Genomic DNA, 17,448 nt, shown 5'->3' with positions numbered 1-17,448 from the left:
CCATTTCTTCTTCACCAATCGGGGTATTGACTCGAGCAGCCTGCTCCTTCCATCTGAGTCCAAATTCTCTAAAGATTTCCCCCGGCTTCTTTTCCATTCTGGATAGGGAGGAGTGGTCTGGGGTAACGCCCGATCTGTATTGAAAGTATCAAACAAAATCTTGAGCCATGTCACCCAATGTAGGCCACTTACCAACATCTTGACGAATATGCCAGTCCAAAGCTGCCCCAGTCAGGCTCTTACTGAAATATGTCATCAACAGGTCATCTTTATCCCTAACGCTTCTCATTTCACTGCAATAGAACCTCAGGTGGGCTATCGGATCTCCATATCCATCATACAAGTTAAATTTTGGCACTTTGAACCTCGCAGGCAGGCGAACGTCAGGGGACACAGACAGTTCTTTGTAAGTCATGCTACCCTGGTCTTGCCTTCCTTGTTTGTTCTTCAAGGATTGTTCTATGCCTTTCAGCCTCCTGGGTATCCCACCTTTCCCTTCTCTTCCTGTGAACCTTTCATTTTCAACATGAAGCTTATCCCGAGGGCTCTTCTTGTATGGGTCAGAAACCTTGTAGGCAACCTCTACGGGGTAGTTTTGGTCATGAGCTTTGAGTGGATATTCATTGTTGGGAATAGTGGATATGACTGGAGGGCACTTTTGGGAAAAGATAGTTGGAGGACGAGTGATGGAGCTACTAGGGTGGTTGGGGAAGCTGTGATAAGCGGGTAGATCTGGAGAGTATGGAGGATCATCTGGCATTGTGTCCGGAGTTTGGGTAAGGGCAGCATCTAGGAAGCTAGGTAGTGGCGGGGGTGGTGCCTTCCCAGTCATCCAAGCCTGATACATGTCCGCCATGTGTTACCATAACATCTTTACCTCTTCAACCAACCCATTGTCCTGTTCAACCAACTGCTTTCGGGTACCGGTATCAACCAACTCAGTTCTGTTGTTGTCTGCCATTGCCTTTTGACTTTGTGTTGTAGAGAAGAGTTACCGCTTTAAAAACCACAAACCAACCACTCTTCTGCTATGAATATAACAAAATGAGGCCATCACGTTAGCGTTAGGGCATTTAACAACAAAAATATCACATTGCGTGCAATGCACCTAGCCACAATTAACGGTTCTAGAATGACTTCGAGGGTCATAAGGTCACTTGGCATCATCCCAATTTGTTCATTTCAACCTTCGTTTTCTTTGCTTTTCTAGAACTTGCTTGATCATCACTCCTTTCTTTCCTCTCATTTCTCACGTCCCATAATTTCACCCTTTTTTTTTAATTGTATAAATAAAATGATCTGATCGAACCCTATGTAGGTTGCCTACGTATCATGACGCCGCATGAATCAGATCTTTGCGTAGTTCTGGAAGAACGGAAATAAAGTAAACAAACTGACATTCTCCTTTTTTTTTCTTTACCTTAACGACTACTCGGAAGAGAAAAGAGAAATAAAAGCAGCAAATCCCCCTTCTTTTTTATTTTATTTTCCAGACTTAATGTTCTATGACCTATTCTAAACTCAATCTTAACGGGCATATATTTTGTTTTGTTTATTTATTCTTTTGAAACAAATACTCTATTAAGGTAATATCCTAGAAGAGAAAAATATTTTTTGATTATTATTTATTTATTTTTAGGAAGAAAATTTAAAGAATAAAACACATAAAAATGTTTTGAATTTTCATTTGATATCTTGACGCAAGATTTTGAAACAGGCAATATTTTTGGATTTCAATTTTGATTGCCTAAAAGAGAAACTCTGAAAGTAAACCAAAGATAAAGTATGTTGTCTTTTTTTATGTACAATATCCTAAAGTTCTAATGGAAATAAAAAGAATTTTTTTTCCATTTTTCACTAATTTCAAAGAAACACCTCAAAAGAAAATCTTTTTGGATTTTGGAATTAACACCTTAAAGAAAGCTTTTAAAGAAGTACTAAAAGATTTTATTTTTTTTAATTTTGGTCCTAATATACTTAAAGGAAACATAAAAATAACTCTTTTTAAGTCCTAGATATTAATTGCCTAAAGGAAGAACAACCTCAAAAAAAATCTTTTTTTTTTCATTTCTAGAATTAGTAATCTAAAGAAAACTTATAACGGAAATATAAAATGCAACATCTCTTTTTTTGGATTTTTGAGTTACAACATATTTTTTCAAATATAAAGCAAAAAATACAATAACTAAAGACTTGACATTACTGTACAAAAACTAGAAAGTAAAAGACGACATAAAATGAAGAACAAACTCAAAGCATAAAAATAAAACAAATCTCCTTAAGCAACTCCTGACTGAGCGATCCTGACTAGATGGTCACGGGGTGTCTGTCATGCTCAAACTCCGGTAAATAAATCCACACCTGTATGAGAAAACTTTAAACCAACACTATGTGAGACAATAACACTCCCTACTGGACACATGCAAGACATGATTGAGGCTATTTTTGCAAAATGGCTTATTTGGCCAAAAGGTGGCTAGAAGTGCAAAATTTGGCTAAGACCCCGCAAAGCCAAGAACCTAGGATTTACTAGGAAGACCGGACCCTATGTGGGTTGCCTACGTATCCCGCCGCGAGAGACGAGAATCAGGTTCGCGTAGTTCGGGCAACTTGGATACGGGCGATAATTAAAAAAAACAACTAAATTAGAGAAAACATATTTTTTGCTTTTTCTTGAAAAATGATGAAACATGCAAAATCTTTTAAGATTTTTTTTTTTTGATTTTCTAATTTTCGGAAAATGATGAAAAAGTGCAAAATCTTTTTTTTATGAATTTTCAAACTCTTTTTTTTAACAACATAATTGGGCCAACTCGCTTTATCTCCACACTTCACTCTCTCTTTTTCTTTTCTTTTTTTTCTTTTTTTCTTTTTCATTTTTCATTTGCCCTCAACTATCATTGGTCCGCCAAATGACCCTTTTACCCTTGAATGAATGCAACATGTAGCACATAGGATGCATCAAGATGGTCTGTTATTTTGGGTGCACCTGTCCTAGACGGACCCAACCCCTGTGTTGAGTCCCCAAAGTCAAAATGCACATGATGCAAGCAAGCGCTACTACTAGGGATCCAGCATTAGGCTATGTTATACTAGGTTTGAAAACCTGGATTTATTGTTCTAGACCTGGCTTACCCGAGCGGACAACTCGAGCCAAAGCGGGGGCAACGTACCGGGAGCACGAAAGTCTACCCGGTCTAGTTACTTGACCCAACCTCGTTCTACTTGGTATGACTTCTAACAGAAAAGTGGGTCACGCGCACGTGTGCACCATAAATTCAGAAGACTCAGAAAGTAGAAGGATTTCGTAACAGTTTATATATACAGTTCAAATAATATCAAAGCGGTAAAAAGCAACATTTAGCACATTAAGCCCAAACATGTGAATAAACCAGATAATAAATAAAGCCAAATATAACAATTATTCTAAGCTCAAATTCTTGAACCCTGAACCAGAGATTCTGGGTTAGATCCCCAGCAGAGTCGCCAGAGGTGTCACACCTCCCTTTTCCTACGCCCGAAGGTATATAAGGGAGTTTTTCCAATTAAAGTGACATTATTCGAAATGGGATTATTTAATTATTTCAGAGTCGCCACCTGGGATAATTTATGGTGTCCCAAGTCACCGGTTAAAATCCCGAATCGAGGAAGTTGACTCTTATTTAATGGTCTACAAACACAGAAATCCGGGTAAGGAATTCTGTTAACCCGAGAGAAGGTGTTAGGCATTCCCGAGTTTCGTGGTTCTAGCACGATCGCTTAGTGATTTATACTTGGCTAAAATTGCCTAATTACTTATTTTAAAACCTATGTGCATTTACCTTTTACCGCTTTTAATCACTTGATTTGTTTGTAATAAAGAATTGAGTTACGCGTACGTATACTCTTTTCTTTTGGCGCGTCAAAAAATCATGTCACGCAAACGTGTCCACAATTAATAACGCTTGGTTTATTTATATTAAGAAAGGTTTGGTTGAAGTTGCGCGAACGCATCCCTCGAGTTACTTTTTGGAATTAAAATCGCAATTATGTTACGGGAACGTATACATAATCACAATACTAGTCTAAATCGAGCCTAAAGCAAACTACGATGTTCTTGAATTATTATTATTATTCCTAAATTAGATAACCGCATGGACAAATCAACCAACGATATTCATGACTAATCAACCATCTATTGCGTTAATCTTCTTTTTCTTATTTTGAATTACAAGCAGCAGTAGTAGTGGTATCAATTAGGTAAGTAATTAAGTATGACTATTTTTCTTCTTTTTTTTCTTGAGATCATACAAATATACATCCCCACATATGAATTACTACAATATAATGAACAAGTACAGATCAACATAGTGCAGATGCTTTTGTACCAAAGTCTCAATGTAAAATTAATTAACAAAGAGGCCACTAAAACAAAATATATGAGATGAATTGTTGGGATTAAATTAAAATCTTATTCTAACACTTTTTTTATTTAGTGATCTTTCAAAATGGTCCTAACGTGAAAATGGATCATACAGACCCATAACTGGTACTAAAAGCAAAAAGCAAAAAGCAAAAAAGCAAAAGGCAAAAGGCAAAAAAAAAGCAAAAAGCAAAAAATACTACTAATATTTTAGCCACTTTTAATATTTCCGAAAAAATTCAAAGTTATTTAAAACACATCGTAAACCACGCTACATAAAATGCACTCGTGGTTCACGACACATTTTATATAACATTGTTGGAAATTAGAACCGGGCCACATGAAATGTACTCCCGAATTTTAGTAGTCATGATAATTATATAATTAACGTGTCTAAAGCAAACTAAAAACATTATTTACTCTATATTACTTATATACACATATCAAGAACAACAGTAAATTATAGAGTGATTAAATCACAAAACAAGGCTGCAAAATATACTTTTTATTCTCGAGCCAACTTTGTACTACAGCTCTGTGAAAATTGCCCCTTGTAAAATGAATTATACACTTCCTTCAAAGATGATTTATTTACCACAATGGACAAAGGATTAAAACTAGAAAAAAGATAATTCACTAACAGTAGTACTTACTATTACTCAACCAAAAAGAAGAACTCATTTCCTAACTTAACACAAATAGTTAAATCCATTCAACGAGGAAGTCTTATAGTGTAAAAATTATTGACTAGTGCTAAAACTGTACGAAAATGAATGGCAGTCATGAGATAGTCCCTTTTATGTTTGTTCAACCTAGCTAGGAGTATTTCGTCCACTCCTAAAAGCTACCATACACACAAAATAAAAGATGAAACACCCATACCATGCGAATTACATGAACAAAACCAATACAGAGAAGCAAAATATAATCAAGATCTTTCACCAAACAAGTAAAATGAATATGAGATAAACTAAACACAAGGAAGAGAACCTGTAGTACTGCAAAGCAAAGTACTTATTTGATATGATGATAACAATCCTCCTCCAACCTATACAGCAAATCATTAGAACTATAACCAAACATCATCGATCTCATCGACGGAACCTCAGACGACGACCACCTCAACGACGGCTTGGATTTTCAAAGACATTGGGGCTGTTTCATGGCGTTAAAGGGTGGTTTAGGAGCTAGCTTCAGGTTGAAGCAGCAATGGACGAGAGATGGGAGACGACGACAGTGCGGACAAAGCTGGTGAGAGATCTGGCGGGTATTCGGCTGAAGCAGTGACGTTTCACATGGGTTTTTCGACTGTGATTACACGCTGGAATTTCATTGTATTTTAGTTGGGTTTTAACTAGGACTTTGGGGTGTTTTATGGGGTGTTTTTCAGGTGGAAAAGATGAGCTCTCATGGCTCTTTCATGGTGGATGTTAAGCTCTAGATGTAGAATTTTTAGGAGGAAGAAGACCCTTTTTTCGTTGGTTGCCTCTGTATATCCAGTGTATATCGAGAGTATCTCTAATGTATATAGAATGTATACTGACCTTATATCGAGTGTATACCCTCTGTCTCCGTTAAGAATAAGCCATCCCTTTTTTTCGTTTCTGTATTTTGAACTTCTCCTCTCGTTTCTTCTTACTTGAATTATTGTTTTTCTTTTCTCCCTCTCCCCTTTCACTAAGTCTTTGTTGTCTCTTTATAGAGAAGAAAATTGGTAATTTTTTGTTCCTCCCATTTGGAGTGGAGAACGTGGGTTTTGAGTGGAGAAAAATGGGAATTGGCTTAGTGGAATTAGGAGTGGAATGGAGTGGGGATGTGGGATTGTGAGTGGAGAACAAAGTGGGGGACAAGAAGTGGGGAACAAAGGAGATGGATGTGAGGAAATAAACGAGAGTGGGGGGGACCAGCGTAGGGGACAAGGGAAAGTGAGAAAGATGGGTGAGAAGTGAGGTATTGGAGAGATAAGTGGGAAAAAATTCAAATACGGTCAAAATTAGGTGTTCACAGCTGCCCCTCTTTGCTCGAAAATATGAAGAGTTTTCAGGCAAAGATAAAGTGAACCATGTGCCTAATTTTTGACCATATAGTTATTCAAAAGTGGAATAAAATAAAAAGAAAAGGTGCAATCGAGTACTGGTTTTGGAAAGCCTACTTATCCCTGGTTATAAGGGAATCAGGTCGCGTATAGTTCAGAAGTGGATAAAGTGATAGAGTGATGAGTTCGAGAGCCGATTGAGGTGCCGTCGAGATTCCGGTCCGCAGTTCCTGTTATTACATCAAAATCAAAAGAAAAAGACTAACTAAGCCTTTCAACTACGAGTTACAAGATTCCTATCTATAAGTCTTCTGAAGCTTGATCTTGAGTTTTGAATGGTTCCTCATGCAGACTTTAGATTTGAACCTTGGCGCTCGTTAGCTGCAGGTTCTAGCTCGTTCTTCTTCAGCTTTTCAGATCAAACTGGGCATGCAGTACTTCTGACCTCAGCCATGTCTTGAGCAGCCCACATCTTTCATCAACTTCTGTATTTGTATTAACTTCTTGCCTTTCTCTCTTTTTTCTTTACTGTGACTAACTTCTGTTGATCGCCTCGGACTGTTGACTCGCGTTCTTGCCACGAGCTTCTTTTGTTGCTGACTTCAATTGCAATCTGAGATGCTTTCCCTTTTCAGGTGGATGCCTGATTACCAAAACTTGGATTGTATTCCCTTGCTCTCCAGGCGGGCTCCTGACTGCTAAACTTGAATGTATTCCCATGCTCTCCAGGCGGGCTCCTGACTGCTAAACTTGAAATGTATTCTCATGCTCTCCAGGGGGGCTCCTGACTTTAAAATAGACAAAACAAAGAAAGTTTTCTGCCCCAGTTTGGGTATCTGGGCACATATGTAAGTGTAAAATGAACCACATTACCAAATATCAATAAGCATTTGAAAGCTAAAACTTGAATTGTACTCCCTTGTTCTCCAGGCGGGCTCCTGACTGATGTGCTTGAAAGTATTCCTATGCTCTCCAGGCGGGCTCCTGATTGCTGAACTTGAAAGTATTCTCATGCTCTCCAAGCAGGCTCCTGACTTCAAGATAGACAAACCAAGAATTTGAAAGCTAAAACTTAAATTGTACTCCCTTGTTCTCCAGGCGGGCTCCTGACTGTTGCGCTTGAATGTGTTCCCATGCTCTCCAGGAGGGCTCCTGATTGCTGAACTTGAATGTATTCTCTTGCTCTCCAGGTGGGCGCCTGATTGCTGAATTTGAATGTATTCCCTTTCTCTCCAGGTGGGCGCCTGATTGCTGAACTTGAATGTATTCCCTTGCTCTCCAGGTGGGCGCCTGATTTCAACAAAATAGACAAAAACAAAGCAAAATTTCTGCCCCAATTTAGTAGTTGGGCACATATGTGAGTGTAAACTGAATCATGTTACCAAATATCAATAAGAACTTGAAAGCTAAAACTTGAACTGTACTCCCTTGCTCTCCAGGTGGGTGCCTGATTGCTGAAACTTGAATTGTATTCCCTTGCTCTCCAGGTGGGCGCCTGATTGCTGAAACTAGAATTGTATTCCCTTGCTCTCCAGGTGGGCGCCTTATTGCTGAAACTTGAATTGTATTCCCTTGCTCTCCAGGCGGGCTCCTGACTTCAAATAGACAAAACAAAGAATTTGAAAGCTAAAACTTAAATTGTACTTCTTTGTTCTCCAGGCGGGCTTCTGACTGCTACGCTTGAAAGTATTCCCTGCTCTCCAGGAGGGCTCCTGACTGCCGACTTGAAATGTACTCCCTGCTCTCCAGGCGGGTTCCTGACTGCAACATAGACAAAACAAGGAAAAAATTTCTGCCCCAGTTTGGTGGCTGGGCACAGATGTAATTGTAAAACTAAATCATATTACCAAGTATTACTAAGGATTTGAAAGCTATGTCCCATTATTCAGGGGGGGTACTGACAACTCTTAACTAAATGCTAATTTAAAATCTAAGTTATATCTTCTAAAGGTGTAACTTCTGCTAAATCTTGTTATCTAAGAGGGTCTTCAAACTACTTCCCATTATCCAGGAGGGTCCTGAAAATCAAATGTCAATTTTTATCTTAAGGGTGACAACTATCATGGCTGAATTATACTTCCCTATAGCAGAGTTTATGCTAAATTGTTGTTATCTAATCGAAATCTTAAAGCTAAGTCCCATTATTCAGGAGGGTCCTGGAAACTCCTAATTGAATCCTATCTCGGACATGCAAACTTTTAAGCTAACTTATATTCTTTTGGGATACATTTATGCTAGATTATGATATTTCTGAACATTTAAACTAGGTTCCATTTTCCAGGAGGGTCCTGAAAATCAAAAATCAAACCTGCTTGGTGACTGCCTTTTTCCACGGAGGGTTTCTCCGAAACAACCGAAATTTCCTTCCCCTGTTTTAATCAAAGAAAAATTTTGTCAGTTTAAAATATGGTGGTTTGTTTGTGGCCTTGACTTTGAGGGCGATTTCTCCTTCACTTCCCATGATAACTGATTTCCACTTGAGGACCTTACTTGCTTATAGACTAACCACTTTCTCTGTCATCTTTATCACAGAAAATACCCATTCTCCGTTCAGACCCAATTCCCTTTATCTATTGCATTGCTCATGAACTGACATTTACCAACTTTTGTGTTTCACCAAAAATACCTTTGATCCGTCCACCTAACACCCTCCATCTGTTGCATCGTGCTCTTGTGTTGGCGTGTACTGCACCTTTGTGTTTCTCATGAATTCCAAAGCACGTTAATTGCCATCCACTTAGTGTGCATGCTGTTTTTTCCTGACTTAAGTCACTGGCCTTGGCCTTGAAGTCTACTATTCCCTCACTTGTCACGATAACTTTGATTTCTGCTTGGAAGACCTCGCTTGTCACTGGTTAACCACTTTCTTTGTCTCATCACAGAGAATACCTTTGACTCGTTCACCCAACATCCTCTATCTGTTGCACTGTTCACGAATTGAAATATACCAAATCTTTGTGTTTCTGATGGACCCCAAAGCATGTTGATTGTTACCAACTCAGTGCGTTTGTTGCTCTTTCCTGACCTATGACACTGTGGCGTGCTAGCCAGATCTCGTTTTGTGCAATTTGAAAGCTGGTGGCAAATTTTGAAGTCATTTCTCACTTGTTCTGACCAAACTGACTCAGGAAGAGGAAGTAAACAAGACACAAGGAACAGAGTAAAGGACAAGGGAAAGAGGTGATTCCTAACAAGAAAACTACAAAGTAAAAACCTATCAGATGTGGATGCCAACTCTAATGACCATGACATGCACCTGTGGCCTATTCTGTCACAATAAATCTGATGTTCAACTCTTGTTATACCTCTGAACCATGAAACTGGGCTTCAATGCTCTGATTATCCAATCTGATTCACAATCCTTATTCGACTTGTAGTGCACGAAGGGTTTTTCACCATCGAGCCTCTCTCATTTGATTCTTTCTCTCAACTTTCAGTCGCCTCAAGGTGCCCGTGAAGGTTTTCACCAGTAAGACTCTCTCATTTTTATTTCTCTCAACTCCCGTCGCCTTACGGTGCCTGTGAGTGTTTTCACCGAAAAGACTCTCTTATTTTCATTATTGTTTTTTTGCTTGGACCATAGTGTTGCCCCTGATATGAATCACCTCTATTTGCTCGACTTGGCATCTCTCGAAGACTGATCGGAAAGTCTTTCTTTGGACCGTAACGTGGGCTTTTTGGATGAGGTTAGAAAGAAAGGGTATCAAAAGGCTCAAAACAACTCATCATGGGTTCAAAATTACAACTTTCGGAACCAGATTCCTTACAACAAACACAATTTCTGCCCTAGTTTCTTGCTTGGGGACTTTTGGATTTTTATTTTGATGAGACCGAACTGTGAGGCTGCCTACGTATCCTTAAAAGGAATCAGGTCGAACATAGTTCATGACATAGGAATTGCTCTGTTGTTGTGATTTTTCTTTTCTTTTCCTTTCTTTTCTTTCTTCCTTTTCTCTTTTTGTTGTTTTGTTGTTTTTTCTTTCTTCTTTTTCCTTTTTTTTCTTTTTCTTCTTTTCTCTTTTTTTTTCAATTTTCATTTTTCTTCTCTCCCTTTTCGTTCTATTCTTTTCTCCTTTTCCTTTACTTATCTTTCACGCTTGTGTTTCTGATCTTTGCTACTGATCCCGAAAGAGGGGTATGAAAGAAAATAAACAAGGCTCAAAGGGGTAACGAAGGATAAGGTGTTTAGATAGCAGAAGAAAATGCTTTTGTCATTCCAATCTTCAAAACATGCCAAATACAAACAACCCAATTAAACAAACCAAAGAAAACATTCGTAACATCTTTTGATTGCGCCAGACTTGATGACCATATCCACACATTCGCCTTCTACATTTGTTACATACAAAGAACCATTGGACAACACTCTCACTCTCATTACCACGAACGGCTCCTGTCAATTTGGGCAAACTTGCCTTTAGCTTCAATCTGATGCGGTATGATACATTTCAATAAGGTTTCTTTATGCTCTATCTACCCTAGTTTCACACAATTCGGGCTTGAAGTGATCTCAAAATGCCTCTACTTATTTCCCTCAAATGTCCCTACATCTTCAACATTGTTTCATTGCTTCGTGATTAAACTAACCTTTAAAACCAGGCCAAGAATTATGCGTGCATGTCATGTCACTAGAGTCAATCAGGAAAGAACTATAAAAGAAAAGAGAACTAAATGAAAATGACTAGAAATTACAGAAAATAGAAAATTACATTAGACAGATGGTGAAAGGGTTTGAACAAAACAAACAAACTAAATTGGGGTCACAAACCCAGAACAAACCTAGACAACACTAAACGGGCTACCATGACTAAACAAACTAGGCAAAATAAAAGGATAGAAGAGTTTGAGCCACGAGACAATGTCTGGATTAGAACCCTGAAATAACCCGGACAACAGAAATGACAACAAAATAAACCACCAAAACTCCTCCCTGGCTAACCAAGACATGAGCGTCTTTCCAATTGCCAAGCTCGGCATCTTAGCCACTAAATTTCGCATCAACATTACTAGGATCTTCACAAACTTCCATCACATTGTTCTTAACAAATTGCTTTTGGGTTCCCTTTGCTGGCTCGTTCTTAAGATCAACCTCTGATAGCACTGAAAACTTTGCAGCGTGTGGGCCTTCGAGGATCTCAGAAGAATTTTCATATTCCTTTTCAAAACAAATCATACTCACCAGATGCGTCTCATTATGCACAGGCGATGGACTTTGGCTAGTGTTTGCTGCATTTGGATTTTGTACAACAATATCACCTACATCAATAAGCTTCTGAATTGCTTTCTTCAGATTCCAACACTTCTCTATGTCATGCCCCGGGGCATCTGAGCAATATGCGCACCTTTTGAGAAAAATCAAACTTCTTTGGAAGATGATTTGGCATTTTTATCTGGATCGGCTTCAACATGTCCAATTGTTTCAACTTTTGGAACAAACTGGCGTATGACACTCTCAATGGGGTGAAAGCCTTTTCTTTTTTCAGCAACCTCTCATTCTTAAATGCTTGATTGGGCCGAAAATCTGATCCAGGGGGTTTTTGGTAGGCTCGTGAGGGTGGATAGACATTTCGTGGAGTTGGGTACTGAGAGAGCGATGTACGATTTTGGGAGTTTCGTGGAGAGAAGTGGCATTGGGGAGGATCATTTGGTGCATCAGGATATCCCCGAGGACGATGTCGAGGCTGGAAGTGTTGATCGGGAAAGCCCATCAGATCATCTTTTCTGTTTCTCTTTCTTCCACCCAAGCTTACTGGGATTTTTTGAATGTCTTTCGAACAACTCATGATTTTGCCTGACTTGATTCCCTCTTCTACTAGCTCCCCCATTTTTAACACATCTTTGAAAGGATTTCCCAAGGCCGGGATCAAATGACTGAAGTAGGTGGGCCACTGGGCTTGTAGGAAAAGCTCAACCATTTCTTCTTCACCAATCGGGGTATTGACTCGAGCAGCCTGCTCCTTCCATCTGAGTCCAAATTCTCTAAAGATTTCCCCCGGCTTCTTTTCCATTCTGGATAGGGAGGAGCGGTCTGGGGTAACGCCCGATCTGTATTGAAAGTATCGAACAAAATCTTGAGCCATGTCACCCAATGTAGGCGACTTACCAACATCTTGACGAATATGCCAGTCCAAAGCTGCCCCAGTCAGGCTCTTACTGAAATATGCCATCAACAGGTCATCTTTATCTCCAACGCTTCTCATTTCACTGCAATAGAACCTCAGTTGGGCTACCGGATCTCCATATCCATCATACAAGTTAAATTTTGGCACTTTGAACCCCGCAGGCAGGCGAACGTCAGGGGACACAGACAGTTCTTTGTAAGCCATGCTACCCTGGTCTTGCCTTCCTTGTTTGTTCTTCAAGGATTGTTCTATGCCTTTCAGCCTCCTGGGTATCTCATCTTTCCCTTCTCTTCCTGTGAACCTTTCATTTTCAACATGAAGCTTATCCCGAAGGCTCTTCTTGTATGAGTCAGAAACCTTGTAGGCAACCTCTACGGGGTAGTTTTGGTCATGAGCTTTGAGTGGATATTCATTGTTGGGAATAGTGGATATGACAGGAGGGCACTTTTGGGAAAAGATAGGTGGAGGACGAGTGATGGAGCTACTAGGGTGGTTGGGGAAGCTGTGATAAGCGGGTATATCTGGAGAGTATGGAGGATCATCTGGCATTGTGTCCGGAGTTTGGGTAAGGGCAGCATCTAGGAAGTTATGTAGTGGCAGGGGTGGTGCCTTCCCAGTCATCCAAGCCTGATACATGTCCGTCATGTGTTGCCTTAAAAGCTTTACCTCTTCAACCAACCCATTGTCCTGTTCAACCAACTGCTTTCGGGCACCGGTATCAACCAACTCAGTTCTGTTGTTGTCTGCCATTGCCTTTTGACTTTGTGTTGTAGAGAAGAGTTACCGCTTTAAAAACCACAAACCAACCACCCTTCTGCTATGAATATAACAAAATGAGGCCATCACGTTAGCGTTAGGTCATTTAACAACAAAAATATCACATTGTGTGCAATGCACCTAGCCACAATTAACGGTTCTAGAATGACTTCGAGGGTCATAAGGTCACTTGGCATCATCCCAATTTGTTCATTTCAACCTTCGTTTTCTTTGTTTTTCTAGAACTTGCTTGATCATCACTCCTTTCTTTCCTCTCATTTCTCACGTCCCATAATTTCACCCTTTTTTTTTTAATTGTAAAAATAAAATGATTTGATCGAACCTTATGTAGGTTGCCTACGTATCATGACGCCGCATGAATCAGATCTTTGCATAGTTCTGGAAGAACGGAAATAAAGTAAACAAACCGACATTAGGCTATGTTATACTAGGTTTGAAAACCTGGATTTATTGTACTAGACCTGGCTTACCCGAGCGGACAACTCGAGCCAAAGCGGGGGCAACGTACCGGGAGCACGAAAGTCTACCCGGTCTAGTTACTTGACCCAACCTCTATCTACTTGGTATGACTTCTAACAGAAAAGTGGGTCACGCGCACGTGTGCACCATAAATTCAGAAGACTCAGAAAGTAGAAGGATTTCGTAACAGCTTATATATATAGTTCAAATAATATCAAAGCGGTAAAAAGCAACATTTAGTACATTAAGCCCAAACATGTGAATAAACCAGATAATAAATAAAGCCAAATATAACAATTATTCTAAGCTCAAATTCTTGAACCCTGAACCAGAAATTCTGGGTTAGATCCCCAGCAGAGTCGCCAGAGCTGTCACACCTCCCTTTTCCTATGCCCGAAGGTATATAAGGGAGTTTTTCCAATTAAAGTGACATTATTCGAAATGGGATTATTTAATTATTTCAGAGTCGCCACCTGGGATAATTTATGGTGTCCCAAGTCACCGGTTAAAATCCCGAATCGAGGAAGTTGACTCTTATTTAATAGTCTACGAACACAGAAATCCGGGTAAGGAATTTTGTTAACCCGAGAGAAGGTGTTAGGCATTCCCGAGTTCCGTGGTTCTAGCACGGTCGCTTAGTGATTTATACTTGGCTAAAATTGCCTAATTACTTATTTTAAAACCTATGTGCATTTACCTTTTACCGCTTTTAATCACTTGATTTGTTTGTAATAAAGAATTGAGTTACGCGTACGTATACTCTTTTCTTTTGGCGCGTCAAAAAATCATGTCACGTAAACGTGTCCACAATTAATAACGCTTGATTTATTTATATTAAGAAAGGTTTGGTTGAAGTTGAGCGAACGCATCCCTCGAGTTACTTTTTGGAATTAAAATCGCAATTATGTTACGGGAACGTATACATAATCACAATACTAGTCTAAATCGAGCCTAAAGCAAACTACGATGTTCTTGAATTATTATTATTATTCCTAAATTAGATAACCGCATGGACAAATCAACCAACGATATTCATGACTAATCAACCATCTATTGCGTTAATCTTCTTTTTCTTATTTTGAATTACAAGCAGCAGTAGTAGTGGTATCAATTAGGTAAGTAATTAAGTATGACTATTTCTCTTCTTTTTTTTCTTGAGATCATACAAATATACATCCCCACATATGAATTACTACAATATAATGAACAAGTACGGATCAACATAGTGCAGATACTTTTGTACCAAAGTCTCAATGTAAAATTAATTAACAAAGAGGCCACTAAAACAAAATATATGAGATGAATTGTTGGGATTAAATTAAAATCTTATTCTAACACTTTTTTTATTTAGTGATCTTTCAAAATGGTCCTAACGTGAAAATGGATCATACAGACCCATAACTGGTACTAAAAGCAAAAAGCAAAAAGCAAAAAAGCAAAAGGCAAAAGGCAAAAAAAAAAAGCAAAAAGCAAAAAATACTACTAATATTTTAGCCACTTTTAATATTTCCGAAAAAAATTCAAAGTTATTTAAAACACATCGTAAACCACGCTACATAAAATGCACCCATGGTTCACGACACATTTTATATAACATTGTTGGAAATTAGAACCGGGCCACATGAAATGTACTCCCGAATTTTAGTAGTCATGATAATTATATAATTAACGTGCCTAAAGCAAACTAAAAACATTATTTACTCTATATTACTTATATATACATATCAAGAACAACAGTAAATTAAAGAGTGATTAAATCACAAAACAAGGCTGCAAAATATACTTTTTATTCTCGAGCCAACTTTGTACTACAGCTCTGTGAAAATTGCCCCTTGTAAAATGAATTATACACTTCCTTCAAAGATGATTTATTTACCACAATGGACAAAGGATTAAAACTAGAAAAAAGATAATTCACTAACAGTAGTACTTACTATTACTCAACCAAAAAGAAGAACTCATTTCCTAACTTAACACAAATAGTTAAATCCATTCAACGAGGAAGTCTTATAGTGTAAAAATTATTGACTAGTGCTAAAACTGTACGAAAATGAATGGCAGTCATGAGATAGTCCCTTTTATGTTTGTTCAACCTAGCTAGGAGTATTTCGTCCACTCCTAAAAGCTACCATACACACAAAATAAAAGATGAAACACCCATACCATGCGAATTACATGAACAAAACCAATACAGAGAAGCAAAATATAATCAAGATCTTTCACCAAACAAGTAAAATGAATATGAGATAAAATAAACACAAGGAAGAGAACCTGTAGTATTGCAAAGCAAAGTACATATTTGATATGATGATAACAATCCTCCTCCAACCTATACAGCAAATCATTAGAACTATAACCAAACATCATCGATCTCATCGACGGAACCTCAGACGACGACCACCTCAACGACGGCTTGGATTTTCAAAGACATTGGGGCTATTTCGTGGCGTTAAAGTGTGGTTTAGGAGCTAGCTTCAGGTTGAAGCAGCAATGGACGAGAGATGGGAGACGACGACAGTGCGGACGAAGCTGGTGAGAGATCTGGCGGGTATGCGGCTGAAGCAGTGACGTTTCACAAGGGTTTTTCGACTGTGATTACACGCTGGAATTTCATTGTATTTTAGTTGGGTTTTCGCTAGGACTTTGGGGTGTTTTATGGGGTGTTTTTCAGGTGGAAAAGATGAGCTCTCATGGCTCTTTCATGGTGGATGTTAAGCTCTAGATGTAGAATTTTTAGGAGGAAGAAGACCCTCTTTTCGTTGGCTGCCTCTGTATATCCAGTGTATATAGAGAGTATCTCTAATGTATATAGAATGTATACTGACCTTATATCGAGTGTATACCCTCTGTCTCCATTAAGAATAAGCCATCCCTTTTTTTCGTTTCTGTATTTTGAACTTCTCCTCTCGTTTCTTCTTACTTGAATTATTGTTTTTCTTTTTTCCCTCTCCCTTTTACTAAGTCTTTGTTGTCTCTTTATAGAGAAGAAAATTGGTAATTTTTTGTTCCTCCCATTTGGAGTGGAGAACGTGGGTTTTGAGTGGAGGAAAATGGGAATTGGCTTAGTGGAATTATGAGTGGAATGGAGTGGGGATGTGGGATTGTGAGTGGAGAACAAAGTGGGGGACAAGAAGTGGGGAACAAAGGGGATGGATGTGAGGAAATAAAAGAGAGTGGGGGGGACCAGCGTAGGGGACAAGGGAAAGTGGGAAAGATGGGTGAGAAGTGAGGTATTGGAGAGATAAGTGGGAAAAAATTCAAATACGGTCAAAATTAGGTGTTCACAAGTATGATGGGTGAGCTTAATTTCTTCTTTGGCTTACAAATTAAACAAAACTCAAATGGAACCATGATCCATCAGCAGAAATATGCAAAAGACCTGATTAAGAAGTTTAAAATGGAAGAATCAAAGGAAATAGATACTCCTATTACAACAACCACAAATTGGACATAGATGAACATGGTTCATCTATTGATCAGAAGCTGTATAGGGGTATGATTGGTTCACTTTTGTATCGTATTGCTAGCAGGCCTGATATTGTTTTCAGTGTAGGACTTTGTGCTCGATTTTGAGCAAATCCAAAGGAATCTCACTTGACTGTTGTCAAAAGAATATTGAGATACTTGAAATGCACTACTGATCTTTTCCTTTG

Source organism: Nicotiana sylvestris, chromosome 5 (genome assembly GCF_000393655.2).
Source record: "Nicotiana sylvestris chromosome 5, ASM39365v2, whole genome shotgun sequence".
Lineage (NCBI taxonomy): Eukaryota > Viridiplantae > Streptophyta > Magnoliopsida > Solanales > Solanaceae > Nicotiana > Nicotiana sylvestris.
Note: the sequence above shows the minus strand (reverse complement) of the source record.